Raw genomic sequence first — 24,338 nt, forward strand, 5'->3', positions numbered from 1 at the left:
TTGCATATACAGTTATACACACACCACCATACTTACTTCTACGGAAACTTACACATACTTAGTCTTTTAAACAATCACTTATAGAAACACATACTTATTCATACAGGAACTCTTTCAATCTCTCACTCTCACATATACTCACATATATACACCAATAGTCACATATACTAGTTTAAAACATATGTAGTTACTCATAAAGACACTACTGAGACAGTCATTCACTCACTAACACACCCATACACACACTCATCCACCCATACAGTCCTGCACACATGCTGTGTTCAACACATACAAACAGTGAGTCACTCATTCATGCACCTATGCACTACGTAATACCCCCCACCGAACCATGCAGACACTCAGACTGATACTCAAAAAACCAACTAATAACCTATATAGACACCCATGTAGCTACTCACCAACCCATGCAGCCACTTATACACAAAGTGAGAGACTGATACAGATATTTACATATTTAAACATTACTCACTAAGCCATGTATTCACTATGATACACTTAATCAGTCAGTTACACAATCAATTTTTCAAAAACAAATCATCCATTTAGACACTTATATACCCATTTATTCTTCCATCGACCTTGAGATATACATATATAAAACATATTTAATTTTCAGAAAAACACACATTCACTGGATGATGTCATCAGTGATGTCATCAGTGATGTCATTTGAGATGTCATCAGTGATGTCATGAGTGATGTCACTGACCATGTCATGAGTGATGTAATATGTGACGTCATCAGCAGTGCATTGCGGGCGCCCGAGTTATAGTTAGCTGAACTAACTATAACGGGGGAATTTCAATGGTTTTGTACAAGTGAAAAGTCCAGCTAACTATAACACCCCTGAAACCTATGGTTTTTTCAGTGAATATATATATATATATACACACACACACACATATATATATATATATACACACACACACACACACATATATATATATACACATATATTACCTACTGGCGGTCGCCAGTAGGTAGTTATAGTTAGGACCACGTTTCCATAGGAAATCCGCAACATTCTATTTTGAATAACTTTGGCGCCGGTCGACGAATCCTCGCGAATTTTTTAAAATAGGTGGGGCGCTACGCTCCGCTCCTACCCTGAAAGTCTCGGGGGGATTCGTCAAGCGGGGGCTGAGATAAAAGGGGGGTCCCAAAACGCGTTTTTCCCATGCATTTTTCCATAGGACCTTTAGACACAGCTACAGCCCGAACGGCTGAACAGAATTACTTGAAATTTGGCAGAGAGGTAGCCATTAGGTCAAGGAAGTGCCTTTTGCAGGTCTGGTGTAAATCTGTTCAGTATTTCCGGAGAAAATAGCATTTAAAAGCATATATATATCTATATGCGCGCAGGGTGCGCGCACCGTGCGAGCACCCTAACGTGCGCGAGCGTAATTCTGATTGGTGGTTACATGTTAGTCAACGTTCGAATCGGTCGAAATCAGGAAGTGTCGGCCGCCATTTTGTTTGTTTTCAGTGCGAGAGTGAAAAAGGAAGGTGGCGAACGTGAAAAGGGGGCAGGGTAGAGAGTTCCTGACCCCCTAGCCTTTGTCAGGGGGTCCCTGAAGGACCCCGAAGGCAAATTTTTTTTTTTTTTTTTTTTTTTTAAATCGCGGGGGTGCGCGCACCCTGAAAAACACAATTTTTTTTTTTTTTTACAAAAAATAAAAATAATTCGCAGGGTGAAAACCAAAAAAAAAAAAAATAATAATTTTTAATACGTAGTTTATTGTAAAATAAATATATAAAAAAAATAATACATAAATAAATTAGCATTTAAAAAACCGTACAAATTCACTGAAAAAACCATAGGTTTCACACACGTTATAGTTAGGAATTAGCATTTAAAAAACCTTGCAAATTCACTGAAAAAACCATAGGTTTAACACATGTTATAGTTAGCGGAAATTTTACTGATAAAAAACCAATGAAATTCCCCCGTTATAGTTAGTGCAGGAAACTATAACTCACGCGACCGCAATCTTCTGCTGATGACATATGTGTCTTTATGAAAAAAAAATATTTGTAATATATGTATAGCTAAAAATTTATGGAAGAAGACATGGGCAAATAAGTGTCTAAATACAGTATTAGCATCAGCAGAGGATTGCGGTCGCGTGAGTTATAGTTTCCTGCACTAACTATAACGGGGGAATTTCATTGGTTTTTTATCAGTAAAATTTCCGCTAACTATAACGTGTGAAACCTATGGTTTTTTCAGTGAATATATATATATATATATATATATATATATATATATATATATTACCTACTGGCGGTCGCCAGTAGGTAGTTATAGTTAGGACCACGTTTCCATAGGAAAACCTCAACATTCTATTTTGAATAACTTTGGCGCCGGTCGACGAATCCTCGCGAATTTCTCAAAATAGGTGGGGCGCTACGCTCCGCTCCTACCCTGAAAGTCTCGGGGGGATCTGTCAAGCGGGGGCTGAGATAAAAGGGGGGTCCCAAAACGCGTTTTTCCCATGCATTTTTCCATAGGACCTTTAGAACGAGCTACAGCCCGAACGGCTGAACAGAATTACTCAAAATTCGGCAGAGAGGTAGTCCCTAGGTCAAGGAAGTGCCTTTTGTAGGTTTGGTGTAAATCTGTTCAGTAGATTCTGAGAAAATAGCCTTTGAATCAATATATATATATCTGTAAGCGCGCAGAGTGCGCGCTGGGTGCGCGCACCCAGCGCGCAGAGTGCGCGCTGGGTGCGCGCACCCTGCCGTGCGCGAGCGCAATTCTGATTGGTTGTTAGATCTTAGTAAACATTCGAATCGGTGGAAGTCAGGAAGCGGCGGCCGCCATTTTGGCTATCGCATAAAGAGGAGGTGATAATCAAAGGGGGAGCAGTTGAAAAGGGGGCAGAGTGGGTAGAAATAGACCCAGTAGGCATTGTAAGGGGGTCAAAGTAGGACCTTGTAGGGCAAAAAAAAAAGAATAATATTTTGTAAAAAAATATCGCCGAGTGCGCGCACCCTGCGCGCACCCGGAAAAAAAATAAAAATAAAAGAAATTAAAAAAAAATTGCATTTAAGTGTTTAGATATAAGGTGGCTCTAAAAAGAGCCCTTGTGTTTATTGTTTGTTTTTCGGTACCTACAAGTAAGTACCGACGCAGAGTCTGAGGTTCAAGAGGAAGACTCTGTTCCCTTCATCATTGAAGTGCACACCATCTCCTCTATAAATGTCTTGCATGTCGTAACGCAAGTTGTTGTGGTAAATGGAACCCATACCATAGTCTCTGAGGAAAGCAGAAATAGATTTGTTGACGTGCTTCCTTGCTTTGTCAATCTGCGGACAAAATTGGTTGGACCAGTTCCACTTTTGCCTTTGGCATATGTTAGAATATACAAAGGCAGTTTGTGGAAAAAGCGACATCAATTGCACAAAGGTGTCCTTAATAAGCATTTCCAAACCTACCCCAGTTAAAGTGCCTAGATCATTACCACCACAGTGCACAATAATAAGGTTAGGCTGTGGGAGATGTTGAAAGGTTTTCACCAAAGGCATTAATTGGTGCCACTTTAACCCTCTCTGACCAATCCACTTGATGTCTACATTTGGCAAAGCAAGGTCTCTCACCATACCTCTTTTCTCTGCAAATTTTTCACTCCAGAAGACATAGCTGTGTCCTACAATCCACACTGTGAACATCTTCAAAGGAGATCTGGATGCACTCAGGAGGTGTAATTCAGTAGAATGGTAAAAAGAAATGAAAGACAGTTTGGAAATGGAGGCATACATATTTTTTTTTTTAAAAAAAAGAACTGATTGGCTGTTTCATACCATTCTACACTAAAAACTAGGCTGTATGTGTAAAATAATAGAAGCATGTTTTGTATTGGTTCAGAAAAATGTGTTACCAAAGAACAGTACTATGGATTTGCTGTAAGGTTTGAAAAGTCAAGCACTCTTGCTCTGTGGAATTGAAACATTGTGTGGCGAACTTCTGACCTAACTCCACACAGCAGTGTTCCATGAGCTGTTGCTATGGTAGCAGGCAGAAGTCAAGTTGGGGGAAGGGAACTAGGCAGAAGTGAAGTAGGGGGAAGGGTACTTTTGGAAAAGGGTTGGTTTTCAAGCAATAGAAATGTGTGATTACATTTGAAAAAAAGGGGGAAGCAGTGAGATTTGAAATTAACATATATATGTGTGGAAAAATAGAGGGAAAGATTGCCATTATCTGGTTCTGCTGAGTGGAGAGAGGTGTAGAGAACAGAGGTCCTGGCTCTGATAATGTGCTGTGGGGTTTTGAGGTTTCAGTCTGTAATGCAAATACATTCAGCATCACTAAGGCTGGTTGCCCTTGCTGGAGTGTAGGCAGTAACCCAGCATACACATGGTTTGTGGTCTGAAAAAGCAGTCTGGACATGTGCATTTAAAAAAATCTGAAAAGTGGATTCATAATGTGTCAGTCTGTAAAAGTGATTTTCACTTGCCAACAAAAAAGAGCAGTAAGTGTGCATTCAAATTGGCAAAGATTTTTCGTTTTGTGACTAATGTGAAAACATGACTCTGTGTGCAAATAGGAATTACAGGAAGAGATTTGTTGCGTTTTGCTCTGGTGATTTCACAGTTGCATTAGTAGGAAAAAGGGGGAGTCTCTCAAAAAAAAAAAAAAAAAAAGAAAAAAAAAAACCTTGGGTGCACGCAGGGTGCGCGCACCTCAAAAAAAAATTTTAAAAAATTTTTCAAAAAAAACATTTGTTTGGTTAAGTTTATAAGTGGCTCTTAAAAGAGCCCTTGAGTTAATGGAGGGAAACAGGAAGAGAAAAACGCAAAAAAAGAAAAAACATCTATGGCCTAGTGCATGAATGCGCATCAAATTTTCTCTGAAGGAGATCAAGACTGGTCTCCCCCACAGAAATAAGAGAACCGCAATCAGTGCACCGTGTAGACAACCTCGCCAAACAAGGTGGACCAACAAGAGGTAAAGAAACAGGTGAAGGCACCATCGCAGCTGAAGTGCTCCCCTGAGCTGCCGAAGATGTGCTCGGCTGAGCTGCTGCGGATGTCATCGGCTGAGCAGGTGGAGGGTTTTCTCCAGAAGCTCGACGATAAGATGCTGGGTGCATTTTGTAAACATGTCTCAACATAGTGTGAATGCTAAAAGAATATTTCTTGTTAGGATTCCCACGAGATAAGACTTTTTTACAAAGTACACATGTAACTTTTGGTGCATTTACCTTTTTCTCATTCTCAGGAAAAGTAAAAAACTGCCATACAAAGCTGTCCTTCTGCTTCCTGTTCCTCTGCCTCTCAAGAGTGTCCTGCTCACTGTCTGAAGTAGGTTGCTGTTCAGCCATTGTCTCTCAACAACAGAATAGCTCCTTCTCCAAAGGAATCAGAACTAATAATGAGGGGAGTAGGTGTGGTTTGGGAAGAATCTGGAACAGAAAGTACTTCAAACCAATCATAAGTGATGATTCTTGATCACATGACTTGCCATGAGGGGATTGGGTGTGGTATTGAAACAATTAGAAACTGAAAGTAATGATAACCAATAAGAAATGTTGTTTTATTATGTATAAACCCGAGGTGCGCGCACTGCGCAAGCTCCGTGCGCGCACCCCGTGATGACGTATGCACGAACGCGTAAACGCGCAGGTGCATACGTCATATACGCGCACCTAGCGCGCATACGTTTAACACGCGTATACGCGACCGTTATTGCGTGTAATTTTAGCGTATGCGGAAGTAAACCGCGTCGAGGGCGTAGGACGCATGCGGATTTAGCGCTCACGTGACCCCTCACACCGGCGTTCTTCGCCGCTGGCCACGCCCACCGCTAGGCCACGCCCTCTTCCCGCCCTACATAAGCGCTGAGCTACGAGCGCTCTGTTGGGTTGTCTCCTGAGGCGAAAAGCCGGGATTAGACGCTGCTGTTCACATTTGGAAAGACTTGCTTTTAAAAACTGCTTTTATCTTGTTATTGTTGCACTCTGGCACTTTAGGGCATCACGGAGCGGATTTAGCGCTCACGTGACCCCTCACACCGGCGTTCTTCGCCGCTGGCCACGCCCACCGCTAGGCCACGCCCCCTTCCCGCCCTACATAAGCGCTGAGCTACGAGCGCTCTGTTGGGTTGTCTCCTGAGGCGAAAAGCCGGGAGTAGACGCTGCTGTTCACATTTGGAAAGACTTGCTTTTAAAAACTGCTTTTATCTTGTTATTGTTGCACTCTGGCACTTTAGGGCATCACGGAGCGGATTTAGCGCTCACGTGACCCCTCACACCGGCGTTCTTCGCCGCTGGCCACGCCCACCGCTAGGCCACGCCCCCTTCCCGCCCTACATAAGCGCTGAGCTACGAGCGCTCTGTTGGGTTGTCTCCTGAGGCGAAAAGCCGGGAGTAGACGCTGCTGTTCACATTTGGAAAGACTTGCTTTTAAAAACTGCTTTTATCCTGTTATTGTTGCACTCTGGCACTTTAGGGCATCACGGAGCGGATTTAGCGCTCACGTGACCCCTCACACCGGCGTTCTTCGCCGCTGGCCACGCCCACCGCTAGGCCACGCCCCCTTCCCGCCCTACATAAGCGCTGAGCTACGAGCGCTCTGTTGGGTTGTCTCCTGACGCGAAAAGCCGGGAGTAGACGCTGCTGTTCACATTTGGAAAGACTTGCTTTTAAAAACTGCTTTTATCTTGTTATTGTTGCACTCTGGCACTTTAGGGCATCACGGAGCGGATTTAGCGCTCACGTGACCCCTCACACCGGCGTTCTTCGCCGCTGGCCACGCCCACCGCTAGGCCACGCCCCCTTCCCGCCCTACATAAGCGCTGAGCTACGAGCGCTCTGTTGGGTTGTCTCCTGAGGCGAAAAGCCGGGAGTAGACGCTGCTGTTCACATTTGGAAAGACTTGCTTTTAAAAACTGTTTTTATCCTGTTATTGTTGCACTCTGGCACTTTAGGGCATCACGGAGCGGATTTAGCGCTCACGTGACCCCTCACACCGGCGTTCTTCGCTGCTGGCCACGCCCACCGCTAGGCCACGCCCCCTTCCCGCCCTACATAAGCGCTGAGCTACGAGCGCTCTGTTGGGTTGTCTCCTGAGGCAAAAAGCCGGGAGTAGACGCTGCTGTTCACATTTGGAAAGACTTGCTTTTAAAAACTGCTTTTATCTTGTTATTGTTGCACTCTGGCACTTTAGGGCATCACGGAGCAGATTTAGCGCTCACGTGACCCCTCACACCGGCGTTCTTCGCCGCTGGCCACGCCCACCGCTAGGCCACGCCCCCTTCCCGCCCTACATAAGCGCTGAGCTACGAGCGCTCTGTTGGGTTGTCTCCTGAGGCGAAAAGCCGGGAGTAGACGCTGCTGTTCACATTTGGAAAGACTTGCTTTTAAAAACTGCTTTTATCTTGTTATTGTTGCACTCTGGCACTTTAGGGCATCACGGAGCGGATTTAGCGCTCACGTGACCCCTCACACCGGCGTTCTTCGCCGCTGGCCACGCCCACCGCTAGGCCACGCCCCCTTCTCGCCCTTGAGGCAGTCTACATAAATGTGCATCTACAGAACGCGCAGCGGACGAGCGCAGCGGGAGCGCCGTCTGCGCGCCGAAGTCGCGCATAAGTCAAGCCCGTCTGCGCCCGTCCGCGACCGGACGGGGCCAGGGGCACGACACTATGCCAAAAATCTGTCCTATTCCTCTAAGGACCTCATCGCCCTCCAGGGCCTCTGGCCACTCCCGGAGCCCGTCCGTAGACTCGTCTCTTCACTGGGCATTGCTCCCACCCTCCCCACTCCCCTTCTCTCCCCGCCACGTGTTCCCCTGTCACCCTGCTCCCCCCTCCCCGACCCTCACCCCACGACTCCTCCACTTTCTGTTATCCTACTCAACACCAGGTCAGCGGTCAAGCACCACCATGAACTCTCCGTCCTACTCGACTCAGAGAAACCGGACTTACTGCTCCTGACCGAAACCTGGTACTGTGACACCTCCCTTCCTGTTCTCTTGGCTACCCTACCTCCCTCCTACGTGGCCCTACGCGCCGACCGTCCGGCGGGAAGGGCTGGTGGTGGGGTCGCCTTAATCGCCAGGTCTGATTTGCATTTTCAATCACTTCCCTTCCCCTCCATGCTCCCGGCTGACTTTTTGGTAGTCCGCTCCCTTCTATCCTCCCCTCCCATCACCTGCCTACTCACGTACCGTCCCCCCCAGCCCTCACCCTCATTCCTACCAGCTTTTCAAGACCTACTGGCCAATCTGGTGGTCAATTATGCCTCGGTTCTGGTGCTGGGGGATTTCAACTACTGGCCCTCAGACCCATACGAGTGCCCAGCTTCTAAAGAATTTACAGAATCCTTATTATCCCTCAACTTTGTGCCACACATAACTGTCCCCACTCATTCTCGCGGGCACACACTCGACCAGGTCTGGTCTCTCAACCTTCCAGTGGCCTCGTTGGCGGTCTCTCCATGCCCTTGGTCCGACCATGCCCTCATCTCATTCTCCATTCCCCATAACCCAATATCCAAAACCCCGCACGCTAAAAACACCTGGTCACGGAATTGGAACAGGCTGGATCTCCCCTCCCTGACCTCCCTGCTCCGCAACTCCATCCCCACCCTTACCGGCCTACCATCGGCTTCTCAAGCCAGGGCCATTAACACCTGGCTGGCGGGAGGTTGCGACTCAGTGGCTCCCCTACGCCGCATTTCCATCCGTCGTCTCAAGGACTCCAATAGATGGTTTAACGACCACCTAAAAGATCTTAAACTGAGCGCCCAACGGGCGGAGAGGCAGTGGAGGAAAGATTACAGCCCTTCATCAAAAACCCTCTTCCTCATGTCACTGGCTGAATATAAATCAGCAATCTTGGTCGCAAAAACCAATTACTTCTCTACCAAAATCACGTCTGCTGACAACAAACCCAGGGTAATCTTTGGCATTGTGAATGACCTGGCATTCTCAGATCGTACCTCGCCCCAGGTCCCTCCTTCCCAGCTTCTTTGTGACCAACTTAGTAACTACTTCCTGGACAAAATTACAACTATCAAGACTAATATCCCACTTCCCTCGCCTGCTTTTGTTGATCCCTCCCCCCCTACCGTCCAAAGTCCTCTCACTTTCATCCCTCCTCTCACTCAGGAATCGTTTCTGGCGATACTTCCTAAAGTGAAGTCGGGGTCTCCGGCGGACGTCTGCCCCGCACGCATTTTGCAGCAAATCTACTCTAGCTGCCCGGATCCCCCTATTGCTTTCCTCAACGGTTCCTTGGCACAGGGTGTTGTGACCCCTGCACTAAAAGCGGCCACCATTGTGCCCCTTCTGAAGAAACCTGGCGCGGACCCCTCCATCTCGGCCAACTTTCGCCCCATCTCCCTGCTGCCCTTCCTGGGCAAGGTGATGGAACGCCATGTCACCGCGGTACTGAGCGCTCACGTCGAGGCGAATGGGGGGTTGGCCTCCCGCCAGGCAGGATTCCGCCCTAGGCACTCGACCGAATCGGTCGTAGTCTCAGTCCTAGACAACCTCAGGAAGGGTATGGATGACAACCTCCACCAGGCACTGGTCCTCCTTGATCTCTCCGCCGCCTTTGACACGGTGGACCATACCATCTTACTTTCCCGTGTCAAGGCGGCCGGCATCGGGGGATCAGCTTTGATCTGGCTCTCCTCCTTTCTGAGGGACCGCACCCAGGCGGTTCGACTAGGCGATTTCACTTCCACCCCTCTCCCTGTCACCTGCGGGGTTCCCCAGGGCTCTTCTCTCTCTCCTTTACTTTTCAATCTTTATATCTTCCCTCTTATCTTTGCACTCCAGCAGCTGGAGGTCACCGTCTACAATTACGCGGATGACCTCCAGCTCATCTTTGATCTATCCCCTTCTTCTCTCTCGGTCTCTAATTTCCAGTCAACTATGACATTTATCAGGGACTGGATGAACCACAACTATCTTAAACTGAACCCGGACAAAACCGAGCTGGTTCTCACTGGTGGTTCATCCAGCCCCTGGAACTCTCTTTTCTGGCCCCCCGCTCTTGGCCCGGCACCATCCCTCTCTACCACTGTCAAAACACTGGGTGTCAAAATCAATAATCAGCTCACTCTTCACTCACAAATCAGCTCTGTGGTTTCCTCCTGTTTCCTCACTCTCCGAACTATCCGCTCTGTCTCCCGTTTCTTCTCCCCCCAGGCACTAAAGATCATCATAGCCGCCCTGGTAATTTCGCGTTTGGACTACGCCAATGCCCTCTATCATGGCATTCCAGCGTACAGCCTGCGCAGACTCCAAACCATCCAGAACCAGGCGGCTCGGTTGGTATACGGTCTTCCACGCTACCACCACTCCACTCCCCTTCTAAAGGAGCTTCATTGGCTCCCCGTGAAACAACGCTCCCTCTTTAAGATCGGATGCATGGTCTTTCAGGCCCGTCAGGGCACTGCCCCCGCTTTCATCTCCTCACTAGTCAAACCTTATGTCCCCGCAAGAGATCTCCGGTCCTCCTCCAAGTCTCTTCTCCAGATTCCCCGCTTCTCACGCAAAAAGTGGGGCGGGTCTAACTTCTCATTTCTGGCCCCCACTCTCTGGAACTCACTTCCAGACCATCTCCGCTCCGCATCCCACTACCTCTCCTTCCGTAGAGATCTGAAAACCTTCCTCTTCTGCCAGGCTTTCCCCGCCTAAACTTATCTCATTCTTTTCCTGGTCTTTCTCCCTCAGTTACTCAACCCCCAGCGCCAAGAAACCGCAAGGTGTACGCCGCGCTCTACAAATGTTTTAAATTAGAAATTAGAAATTACGTACGTACGCATACGTACTGGGTGCGCGCTCCCAGCGCGCACCAATAAGTATATTTGCGTACGTAAATAACGTACGCCGGAATTCATAAAAAACATACGAAATAGTACTAGGTGCGCGCTCAGAGCGCGCACCCCAAGAATTTATAAATAAAAAAAAAAAAAAGAGGACATTAAATAATTAAAAAAATTTAAAAAAAAAAAATTATTTAAAAAAAATACAGATAATATATAAATGAATATAAAGTAATTTTATTTAAATAAAAAAAAATATCTTTAATTAAAAATACATAACTTAGTATATAAAAAACCATACAAATTCTCAGAAAAAAACTAGGTTTCAAAAACGAAATATTTAGGGATTAGCATTTAAAAAACCTTGCAAATTCACTGAAAAAACCATAGGTTTCACACACGTTATAGTTAGGAATTAGCATTTAAAAAACCTTGCAAATTCACTGAAAAAAACATGGGTTTCACACACGTTATAGTTAGGAATTAGCATTTAAAAAACCTTAGAAATTCAGTGAAAAAACCATAGGTTTCACACATGTTATAGTTAGCTGGACATTTTACTCGTAAAAAACCAATGAAATTGCCCCGTTATAGTTAGTTCAGCTAACTATAACTCGCACGCGCCCGCAATGCACTGCTGATGACGTCACATATTACATCACTCATGACATGGTCAGTGACATCACTCATGACATCACTGATGACATCTCAAATGACATCACTGATGACATCATCCTTGTGATAGAGTGTCAGACCTCCTCCCCCCCCAATATAACCTTTGATACACACATTCAATAATAGAGACTAACATTTTTAAAACAATGGACATACCAATACCAGTTACAACAACCTCTTCAGTAATTCTAAGATTCACATACACATTCACTCATTCACCAACAGTCCTATACAGTCACTCATACATGTACTCACTCATCATATGTACTCATACACCTATACATCCAGTTACACAATGCCACTCATCCATAGAGTTACTCACACACATAGTCACTCATACTAATAAAGAATCAAACATACTTTTACTTGCATATACAGTTATACACACACCACCACACTTACTTCTACGGAAACTTACACATACTTAGTCTTTTAAACAATCACTTATAGAAACACATACTTATTCATACAGGAACTCTTTCAATCTCTCACTCTCACATATACTCACTTATATACACCAATAGTCACATATACTAGTTTAAAACATATGTAGTTACTCATAAAGACACTATTGAGACAGTCATTCACTCACTAACACACCCATACACACACTCATCCACCCATACAGTCCTGCACACATGCTGTCTTCAACACATACAAACAGTGAGTGACTCATTCATGCACCTATGCACTACATAATACCCCCCACCGAACCATGCAGACACTCAGACTGACACTCAAAAAACCAACTAATAACCTATATAGACACCCATGTAGCTACTCACCAACCCATGCAGCCACTTATACACAAAGTGAGAGACTGATACAGATATTTACATATTTAAACATTACTCACTAAGCCATGTATTCACTATGATACACTTAATCAGTCAGTTACACAATCAATTTTTCAAAAACAAATCATCCATTTAGACACTTATATACCCATTTATTCTTCCATCGACCTTGAGATATACATATATAAAACATATTTAATTTTCAGAAAAACACACATTCACTGGATGATGTCATCAGTGATGTCATCAGTGATGTCATTTGAGATGTCATCAGTGATGTCATGAGTGATGTCACTGACCATGTCATGAGTGATGTAATATGTGACGTCATCAGCAGTGCATTGCGGGCGCGTGCGAGTTATAGTTAGCTGAACTAACTATAACGGGGCAATTTCATTGGTTTTTTACGAGTAAAATGTCCAGCTAACTATAACATGTGTGAAACCTATGGTTTTTTCACTGAATATATATACACACACACACACACACACACACACACACACACACACATATATATATATATATATATACAAAGTATACAAAAGTTTCGTAAATACGCTCTCAGGAAGGAAAGGCAAACACAATAGTCCCAGTAACCAGTTTAATGCACACGACGCGTTTCGGCAGAAGCCTTGTTCACGTCGTGTGCATTAAACTGGTTACTGGGACTATTGTGTTTGCCTTTCCTTCCTGAGAGCGTATTTACGAAACTTTTGTATACTTTAGATTGCCTTTCCGGATCGCTCCACCGGAGCATACGCCACCCTTCGAGGGTCCCAGCGTTCCAGTAGGAGCTGCTTTGCTTAAGGAGATATATATATATATATATATATACACACACACACACACACACACATATATATATTTATTTTTGACATTTATTGAGCGCGAACGAATACCCATGGGTGTCTCGGAACTTGACTGAGCAGCTGACTCTCCCCATCAGTGGAGGGACCGGGACAAATTTTACTGGTTGAACAGCCAGGTTTTCAAATTCTTACGAAACTGAAAGAGTGAGGGGCTGGTTCTAATTTGTTGTGGCAGCGTATTCCAGATCTTGGGTGCCGCAACTAAGAAGCGACGATCACCCCAAGAGACTGTTTTAGCACATGGGACCACTAGTTGGTTGAGAGTCATAGATCTAAGTTGTCTGGTCGGTCGATAGACTATAAGCTGGTCCTTGAGAGGGCGTGGACCTTGATCGTGGAGTACCTTATAAACTATGCAAAGGGATTTGAACTTGATCCTGTTATTAATCGTCAGCCAATGGTATGTCCTGATGGTGTTAGAGATGGGTGCAAACTTGGGTGTTCTGGACAGGATACGTGCCGCCGCATTCTGTATTGTTTGTAGTTTTTTTGTGACTCTAGTTTGGGCATTTAAGAAAAGTGCATTACAGTAATCCAGGGATGAGAGAACCAAGGAGCTGACCAGTGTTTTGGCAGCAGTTTCTGGGAGGAATGGGATAATTTTCCTTATCATTTTCAGTTTGTAGTGGGCTGTGGCTGCTACTTTATTAGCATGTGCCATAAAATTAAGATGGTCATCAAAAGTGACACCCAGATTCCTGACCTTAGGAGACCGGCTGGGTGGGGTGCCAAAGGCTGGGGGCCACCAAGGGGTGGGCCAGGTTGGAGAAAGGGATCCAAAGAGGACCACCTCCGTTTTGTCGGAGTTAAGCTTAAGGCAGTTACCTGCCATCCACTCTCCGATCGTGCTCATTGCATTTTGGAAGCGCTCTGCTACTTCCATCCCTTCGCCCTTGATGGCCAACACCAGTTGCGTGTCATCTGCATATGAGGTTAGGCTCATCCCGAATGCTTAGATTATGCCAGCAAGGTCCGACACATAGATGTTAAATTGTGTCGGACTCAAGGATGAGCCTTGAGGAACCCCACACGGAAGTGACATCTTGGCTGATTGGTATGGCCCCAGTGTAACCACCTGTGTTCTATCGGCCAGGAATGAGGAGAGCAAATCTCTCGCCGTATGGTGAATGCCCATCCTCCCGACACGGTCCACCAAGATCTTATGGTCAACCGTGTCGAAAGCTGCCGAGAGATCAAGTAGTACTAGTAATGCTGTCCCGCCCTGGTCACGGATGATTCTGATGTCGCCGGCTGCCTTGATCAGGGCGGTTTCCGTACCATGGTATTTACGGAAGCCATACTGTGTGTCATCCAGAAGCTGATGTTTCTCTATATGCTCTGAGAGCTGCTGGTTCATAGCTTTTTCTGCCACTTTAGCTAGAAAAGGAAGACTAGCTATGGGCCTATAGTTCTTAAGCTCCTCCTTGTCTAAACTTGGTTTCTTTAGCAGGGGTTTAACCAGCGTGTGTTTGAGGCAGTCAGGGTAGATCCCGGAGGTCAATATTGTATTACAGACATGTGTGATGACTGGAACAATAGTGTCCATAACCATAGAGAAAACTGAGGAGGGGCAGGGGTTCAAGGCCGAACCCGATTTGATAGATTTGATGATGATTGTTGTTTGGTCAGTAGAGAGAGCCTTAAAACTGGACAAGGTATTACTTGGGAAGGTAGGAACAAAGGAGGCTTTACTGATGTTGATTTTGGAAGTGAAGGCTTGATAGATGTCGTTAACCTTGGAGAAAAAGAATTCAGACAACGCGTCACAGAGTAATTGTGACGGAGGAGGATTTAAATCTGGTGAATTACCAGTGAGGATTTTAGTTAAGTTGAATAGTTGTCTGCTGGAGTTTTTAGCGTTTTCAATTTGCACTGAAAAAAAATTTTTTTTAGCTGCGACAATCATAGATTTATAGGTAGCCAGTGATTCTTTATATATGATCTTACTTCTGGCGTCATAGCTTCTGCGCCATAGTCTTTCCTTGTTCCTACTTCGTTGTTTTTGAGCTCTTAGTTCTTCAGTATACCATGGAGCGGTCGGTGTACTTCTATTCCTAGAATGACGCTTGGTGGGTGCCAAGAGATTTGTGGCATCACCAAGCCAATCGTGGAATTGGCAGGTGGCAATAGTGGGATCAGCGGATAGGATTGGGCAGGTTTTGTCCAAAAGTATTTTAAATTCATTTTGGTCTATGCTCTTCCATACTTTAAAAGGGCGTGACTTAGTAGGTGTGACCTTCTTCCTCAGTGATTCCTTGATTGTCAGGCCGCTGAATATGGCAAAGTGATCCGTCCAAGACATAGGCAGAATATTTAGTATATGCAGGCCCTGTACGTTGGAAAAAATACCATCCAGCATATGTCCAGCCTTGTGGGTGGAAGCGGTGACCAATTGTCTAAGGCCCATTATTTCTAGGTCTGTTATAAGGGCGGCAGTATCCCTGTCATTCGCTTGTTCCAAGTGATAATTCACATCACCCATCATTGTGGTGGACTCTTCGGTGGCTATTGATTCAGTAATTGCACTGAGGTTAGTGAGGAAGCCTGCTTTAGTCCCGGGGGGACGATATAAGAGCACTCCCTTAAAGTTAAAACGAGCTGTAAACTTTATATTAAAGTGCATGGCATGGTATATATATACACACACACACACATATATATATATACACACACATATATATATTCACTTAAAAAACCATAGGTTTCACACGTTATAGTTAGCTGGACATTTCCCTCGTAAAAAAACAATGAAATTCCCCCGTTATAGTTAGTGCAGGCAACTATAACTCACGCGACCGCAACCGCAACTGTTTTGATCACTAAGCATTAGATAACTACCATTTGAGAGTACTGTAAAGAAAGGAGAATTGCAGGAACCGGACTTGGGCGCTGAAGTGCTGCACGCGCAATGGATTTTAGCATGTTTACAAACAAGTGACAGTTGCATTATTCACCAGTGATAAAAACTTCCTTGTTGATACATTTACAACAATATTTAAAGGGGAGTGCCCATAATTCATGTACGTAACTAGTACCTAGGGGTTCATATCTCCCTACAGGAAAAAGTTTCATACAAGCTGTGAATTGAAGTGTCAAGATAGGCAGTGGAATAACTGTGTATTAACCATACCACCGAAGGCGTTCCAGCTATGGCAAATGGGAGTTGTTCTAATTTTTCTAAAGGCAGCATTGTACAAGTTGAGTCTTTCATGGCCATTAATTGTTGTTTGCGTGTTAAATTAAAAGGCAGAAACAAATCGCTGCAATTCAAGTTATGCCATGGAACACACCCATTTTTGAGTGTTTGAAGCGTCCAGCTAAACTGCATAATAGATCTAAACTGACTTTACCCATGATATAAAGTTGACATGTCACTCTACATAATATCAATAACAGTTAACACAATGTTGTTTAAGTTGCAAGTACGAGATGAAAATGTATTAATACTATTATCAACAACAGCAAGCACTTTGTCCAATTTATCCTAGTCAGTTTGTCTTAACCGCACAGCAGCTTCAATCTGGGACAATTTCCAAAAGTCATTATACGCAGCACGTATAAATCTTTTAGAACGTGGGGTTTAAGATCTAAAAAAATAAAAATATTCTGATAAATTCATGTCCTCAGACAAAAGCAAAAGATTTTATTTTACTGCAGTCAGTGTGAAATATTTCAACCATTGTTGGCATAACTTTCCCACCGAGTAGGTGATAATACAAGAATATGTCGACAGAGTATCGGGGATCAGGTCTGCTTCATTTAACCCCAGGAGTGGAATTAAGAAAATGAGCATGACAATGTTTATGCTCACTGGCCATTATCACAACCCACCAGTACTCGAAAATGAGGAATTAAATGAACCATTCTACACAATGCAATTTAATTGTTTCTTGGTGTAACAATCAAAGCGCGCCACTGAGGGAATGGTAGGGGCACAAGTAGTCTGCTGAATTGTTTCATTTAGGAAAACAAATTGTGTGGGAATTAAATAGGCTCAAAATAAGGTTTCCGTAACCTGAACCTACGAGGACTTCATACCACAAATCGATTTTAAACCAATAGTGTCCTTCCAGTAATCATAGCCGTTTAAGGCCAGCTGATTGACAAACATAGTGGTATTAGAAGCTTAGTTTCAGAAAGCATATATTTCTTTGGTGGTGTTGGAGTTAACATAATATGAAACAGGGTTTGAAGTGTTCTATACTAAAGTATGAGGCCTCAAAAAATAATCTACTTGACCTATTTTTAATGCTCTTGACCATAAACTGGTTTGAAATGATGTGATTGTGGGAAAATAATTTAATTCATTGAGCCACCATTTTCTTCATTATCACATATTGTAAGAAAGTGGGTTTCTGTTGCAGTAACCCCCCCCCCCTTTTTTGCCTAATAGCTGATGCACTTTTCCTTGTTGTGCCCTGGGCTCCTGCCAACCAGGTGCCCAGGGCCTGTGTTACTTCCCTAAAAACTGCCTAACAGCCAATACCCAAATTGGCAAACCCTGGCCACATGTCAGCCCCTGGTAAATGGTACCCTAGGTACCCAGGGCCTTGTGACCAGGGAAGGCCTCTAAGGGCTGCAGCACTCATTGTGCCACCCTTAGAGGCCCTGTACCCTAACACACACACACTGCTCTTGCAGGCTGAGTGTCTGGTTACAAGACAAAACTGAGAGTCGACATGACACACATCCCTGTGTGCCATGCCCACAACCTACACTGCCCTGGCATACATCAGCCACCCCTCTAGCTGGGTTCCCTATGCCAGTGGTGTGGGCACAGAGGCAGGAGCCCTGTGCCCCTACAGTACCCAGGTCCATTCCAGGGTCCTGTAAGTGCAGTGCTGCCAGCTAAGAGTATATGGTGCTGGGAGCTTGTCAAACACGAACTCCACAGCACCATAATGGCAGCACTGAAGACTGAGAAGTTTGGTATCAAACTGCTCAGCACATTAAATCCACACTGATGCCAGTGTGTGATTTAATGTACCAAGCACCACGGAGGGCATCTTAGAGAGGCACCCTGAAACCTAAACCTACAATCCACGTCTGTTCTGAGGCTGCCTAGGCTGCCACACAGCAGACATGATGCTGGACCCCTGGGTAGGAGAGCCCCTGCTCTCCTGGGTCTGCAACAATGCACATCCTGGGCGAGGTGCTAAATCCCCTCCCCCAGGATGGGCAGGGGGAAGCTTTAAAGGCATGCCACCTCTGTGAGCTTCCCCAGGCTACTGCAACCCCCCACTCTGGCAGGAAGCTTGGCCGGAAACCCCAAATAAGGACAGGGGATGTGCCAGCCTGCCAACCCCACCCCTCAGGTGGGGGAGGCGAGGTGAAGCACATCTCCGGGCTCTCGCCATCTTGAAGATGGGAAGCTCTGCCCAATCAGGACTAGGCTCCTGCCCCCCTCCCACAGGAGAGAGGCAGGATAGGGGGTGTACCCACCCCAGGACAGGGACCCATCGGCTCCTGCCCTTCACCTACCTGTAACGCCCATAAATCTAGTATTTAGGGGCACCCTGAACCTTCCTTCCCCGAAATCCAGATTCGAAACTTCAAAGAAGAGCAAGAAGAAAGAAGACCTGCCCTGCAGTTGCTAAAAAGAGGAAGACACCAACTGCTTTGGCCCCAGCCCTACCGGCCTGTCGACCCTTGAACCTGCTCCTGCACCAACCCGGCATCTCTTGTGGCCAGCAACCTCACAAACCCCGGAGGACCTGGCTACCTTTTGGCTCTAAGCCCCTGGGACTCCCATGAGTAGAGGCTCTACTCAAAACCTACCTCTAATCCCTGGCAGCAGCCCGGAACCGCGAACCCAGCGCACACTGCACCAGCCAAGCCTGGCCAGTGCCAGAGTGGACAAAGACCACGAGGACGACCCCACGGCGACTGTGACCCCGAGTCCGGCACCCAAGGACCTCCCTCAACACTCCTGAAGGAGCCTGCAGCCTCAGAACAAGGTGCACCCCCAACCGCGATCAACAGAGGGTAAGATTTCCCGACACCAAAAGGCATCCCTGCACGCGGCGCCCCACGGCCCCCTGTGCCCAATCCCGGGGTACCTACCTATCCTCCAACTACCCAACTTACCTCTCAAAGTGGTGGTGGCATCTGAAGAATCCTTGTCCCCGAGCTTGCAGTCTTTTTCCAAACCGGAGATTTCCCATTGAAATCAATTGAGCGCCCGAAGGCTCAAAAGCACCCTGCACCTAGCCGCCCGAGTGGCCCTGGCAGTGAAACCTCTACACCTACATACTTCCCCACTTGCCCTGAGTAAGTGACCAGGAGCCCAGCTCCCACAGCCGCGTGGCTTGCCAGTCAGCAGCCACCAACCAAGGCCCCCCTATCCCTCATAGGATAACATTGGGCCTAACTCACTCTGCACCCGGCCGCCCTAGAGTCGCTGAGGGTGAACCAACTGTACCTACCTGACCCTGGGGGACCCCTGAGTCTATGCCCAGAACCTCAACTCAACCAGTCGAGTACTTACCTTTAAACCGATAACTCTATTTTCTTCATAGGGTAACATTGACTGGCTTTTTCCTGAAATTTCTTCAGAGTGTGGACTTTTCAAATCTTAAAATATTCACCAAAAATCAGCCGAGTAACGAAAACGAAATTACTCACCTGCTCTTAGGTGAGCTCCCAGTGCTGGATCTTGGTGCCCAGCACTAACTCGGAAAAATACTTACAACTGTACTTACCAGTAACCCAATTTTCTCCCATAGGAAATCATTGACTGTTTTGCTGTGAAATTTCTTCCAAGTGTCAATTTCTGCAATCTTTAAATATTCTTTAAAAATCGTATAATATCTGAAAACGTAATTACTTACCTGTTTTGGATAAAGGTCCCAGTACTGAGTCTAGGTACCCAGTACTGGATTACAAAAGTAACGAGAACATACTATACCTGTAACTTGCATGTTCTGCCATAGGGAATCATTGACGGTTTTCTATGAAACATTTTCTAAGTGTCAACTTTTAAAATAGCTAAATATTGTTTAAAAATCATCACAGTAATTAAGTCGACTTTCATCACTTGATTCGAAGTACTGACCCAGCACTGAATCTAGGATCCAGTCCTGGAATTCCAAAAGTAATCCTAAAAGTAATCTGTGGCAAATAACATGGACCTTCCATTGAACTCAATGCATTATTATGTTTAAAATAGTGTTGCCTATTGCAACCACTTGTAACTGTTTACAAAAGTTAATTGCATATTGCAAAGGTATTTATATAAAGCATCTCCTTCTGAGAAAGTATATTTTAATTCCAATTGTTGGTTCTAAAATAAAACAAGCATATATTTTTTATATATAAACCATTGGCCTAGAGTTCAGTTCTTGAGTGTGTGAGACCATTTGCTGACTGAGTGTGTACAACAAATGCTTTACACTGTCCTCTGATACTGCCTTACTGCTCGACCAAGCTACCACTTTAGAGAGTAAGGTTATATCTAACTTTAGCCTCTGTCGAACCCTTGGGGACTGTGGACTCTGTACACCCTGTACCTATTAAGGAACAGTATATACAGAGCCACTTTCTCACACATATAAGAGCACCTTCAAATGTGTGAGTTCAGCATGTCCGCTGTACAAAAAACTCTTTTGTTTGATTTAATTGACTTGCTTGGCTCCATATATAATGCAAATCTAGCCACATATAGGATACACATGACCCCTGACTTGCCTCTTAGTTCATTAACAGTATTGTCATCAGGGTGGGGGCAGGAATGTTTCACAAATCATGTTTAAAAACTATCACCTTTAATAACTACGTAACTAAAGCACGAAGTGGTAGCACACTGTCCTTTGTATTCAGATTTTATATTGAAATGTCCACAAACTTCCCAGCGGCATGGCGCTTTACTGATAAAATGATATAATGTACAAACAATAATGTTTCTGCAAATATGTGTCATTTGCACATCACCAAGTAAAGTGTCCTGGTTTGTTTTGCTCCTATTAAACTCTTTGTTTGCATCACACTTCTTAATTTAAAAAAAAATTGCTTTAGTAATTCCTGATATATTTTGAAATATTTGTAATATTAATTTACATGCTATTTATATAAATATTACGTGCTATAGAAAAATAACTGACTTCTTCAGACAGCTCATGTGACAAAAACATTAAACTCTAGTAAGAGAGAGAAAAATAATCATCTTCGAAGCAGCAATTAGTTAAAAGACAAACTGACATTTGATCTCTTCCTTGAACAGACAGCAAATGTGTCAAGATAAAATCAAGATTACTGCTCATTCACTTTCTGAATGAACAGAACACATGTTCCTTTCCAGCCTAAGTTTGCTCACCAGATGGGAGTGGTAAATGCCAAAAATAGCTTGACCTGTTAAAATGTTGCTCTCAATTGAGAGTAGATTTTTCGAGGCCTGAATATATATATTTATCCTTTTTGGAACTCTCTTGAGGGGGAGTCGGACAATTTTCCCATTGTGAATAATTAAAATGGGGACGCGGCGTACGTGTTCTATGTAGAAAATGATGTCCATATTGATGAAATATAACATATTGGCATTGTTAGCAGAATTAAGATAGATCCGCTGATTCAAAAATAGTATAATATTATAATTCAAAAAGCCTTGAATTTACTGTGTCAACATCCCAATCATCCGAATGTAACCCAAGTACTGTTACCACACCCACAGAAACTTTGAACACATATGGTATCTGCAGGATCTCCGTAGGAACTAATATATCGATAGACAATTTATCCTAAACAATTCCATCAGTCACTAGAACGGCTGAAATTGTTTAACATGTAGAAATTACTTTTCTGGATTTGTGGGCACAAGATCTTTATTAGGGTGGAATTGTCAATGGAACGTTGGGTGTTTGTGTACTGATGTCACGGAGAGCATATTAAAGGAAAAATGGCCTGTTTACGTTTGTATTGTTTGTAATATGGAGAGATTGTGAAAGTCGGCTGATGGGCTATTTTTTATATTACAGCTACCCCTAACAAAGGGCTATGTGCCCGAAATGCATAGGGTGGATTTTTATGTCATCTGGAAAGAGTTGAGAATCTCAAATGTGCGGTTGAAAAAGGCCCGGATGTGCATTTCTTGAGCATTGAAAGTTTATAAATCACGGTGTCTCAGTGTGTACTCAGAAATTACTGATAGACATGGGCGAATAATTTATTAAATATTGATTACTCGGATGAAAAATGTTTCAAGTGGATTGATTCTCATGGCTTTTGCCTATAGAGTTGTGTGGCTTGTTTCTGGAGCACAATAGACATTTTTCGAATTATTTAATTTATGTGCTTTTGGAAGAGAATACTAAAACGAGCTGGCACACCTAATATTCCTGCCTTTGAGCATAATTTAAAATGGTTAATTCAACAAAACACTGTGTGCATTCAATCACTTCTTGGGCAAATAACACAAGGTTATTTGTCATATAGTTTTTTACTTTTGTCTGAACAAAAGTATACAGCCTGCGATGGTAGCCCTGCACGAGTTTAGTGAGGGGTCCCTTAGGGTGGCACAATTTGTGCCGCAGCCCTTGGAGACCCTCTTTAGTACTTCAGGCACTGGGTACCATTTACTAGGGACTTAAAGAGGGTGCTAAAGGTATTGCCAATTGGGGACACAATTGTGCAGTTTTGACGAACTCACATCATGTACCAGGCAAAAAGTGAGCTGACCATGTCAAAAAGGGGCACTTTCCTACAGAGTTGCTGTGTTTTTCTAAAAGCTTTGGTACCCTCTATGAAGAACATTAATGCCCTTTTAACATCTAGTGTATGCCGGGTTTTTCTAGTTACTGAATCTTTTTCAGGGAAGAAAACTGGTAGCTCTACAGTTTGGTTTGTGTGAATAGCTAGCGCTACCTTTGGTAGGAATTTTGGGTTAGTATGAAGTAATTTTGGTGGAAATATTTGGAAGAATGGTTCTTCTAATGTAAGTGTTAGTTTTTCACGTATTCTTTTTAGAGAAGTGATAGCCACTAAAAAAGCTACTTTGCATATGAGGAATTGAAGTTTACAGGAATGAAGTATCTCGGAATCTGGGGAAGGAAGGTTCAGGGTGCCCCTAAATACTAGATTTAGGGGCGTTACAGGTAGGTGAAGGGCAGGGACCAATGGGTCCCTGTCCTGGGTGGGTACACACCCTATCCTGCCCCTCTCCTGTGGGAGGGGAGCAGGAGCCTAGTCCTGATTGGGCAGGGCTTCCCATCTTCAAGATGGCGAGAGCCCGGAGATGTGCTGCACCCCGCCTACCCCACCTGAGGGGTGGGGTTGGCAGGCTGGCACATCCCCTGTCCTTATTTGGGGTTTCAGGCCAAGCTTCCCGCCAGATTTGGGCGTTCCAGTGGACTGGGGAAGCTCAGAGGCGGCATGCCTTTGATGCTTCCCCCTGCCCATCCTGGGGTAGGAGATCTAGCACCTCGCCCAGGATGTGCATTGTTGCAGGCCCAGGAAAGCAGGGGCTCTCCTACCCAGGGGTCCAGCAACATGCCTGCTGTGTGGCAGCCTAGGCAGCCTCTCAGACCAGACGTGGATTGTAGGTTAGGTTTCAGGGGGCATCTCTAAGATGCCCTCTGGGGTGCTTGGCACATTAAATCCCACACTGGCATCAGTGTGGAGTTAATGTGCTGAGAAGTTTGATACCAAACTTCTCAGTCTTCAGTGTTGCCATTATGGTGCTGCGAAGTTCATGTTTGACGAGCTCTCAGCACCATGTACTCTTAGATGGCAGCATTGCACTTACAGAACCCAGGAATGGACCTGGGTACTGTAGGGGCACAGGGCTCCTGCTCCTGTGCCCACACCATTGGCATAGGATACCCAGCTAGAGGGGTGGCTGATGTATGCCAGGGCAGTGTAGGTGGTGGGCATGGCACACAGTGATGTGTGCCATGTCGACTCTGTTATGTCTTGTACCCAGACACTCAGCCCGCAAGGCAGTATGTGTGTGTTAGGGTACAGGGCCTCTAAGGGTGGCACAATGAGTGCTGCAGCCCTTAGAGGCCTTCTCTGGTCGCAAGGCCCTGGGTACCTAGAGTACCATTTACCAGGGGCTGACATGTGGCCAGGGTTTGCCAATTTGGGTTTTAGGTTTTTAGGGAAGGAACATAGGCCCTGGGCACCTGATTGGCAGGAGTCCAGGGCACACTCAGTCAAAGTACATTCAGCAATTCAGCAAAAAGTGGGGGCATACCAGACAAGAAAGA

The 24,338-nt window shown here is 45.0% G+C and overlaps 1 protein-coding gene across 12 annotated transcripts in view; it reads right to left on the reverse strand.

Moving 5' to 3' along the window:
• The window catches only part of ANKRD17 (ankyrin repeat domain 17), a 1,008,651-nt gene that overhangs the window by 535,967 nt on the left and 448,346 nt on the right, over positions 1-24,338 (reverse strand). The gene's annotated exons all lie outside the window — the stretch shown is intronic.

The sequence above is a fragment of the Triturus cristatus genome, chromosome 2_1, assembly GCF_964204655.1.
Source record: "Triturus cristatus chromosome 2_1, aTriCri1.1, whole genome shotgun sequence".
NCBI lineage: Eukaryota > Metazoa > Chordata > Amphibia > Caudata > Salamandridae > Triturus > Triturus cristatus.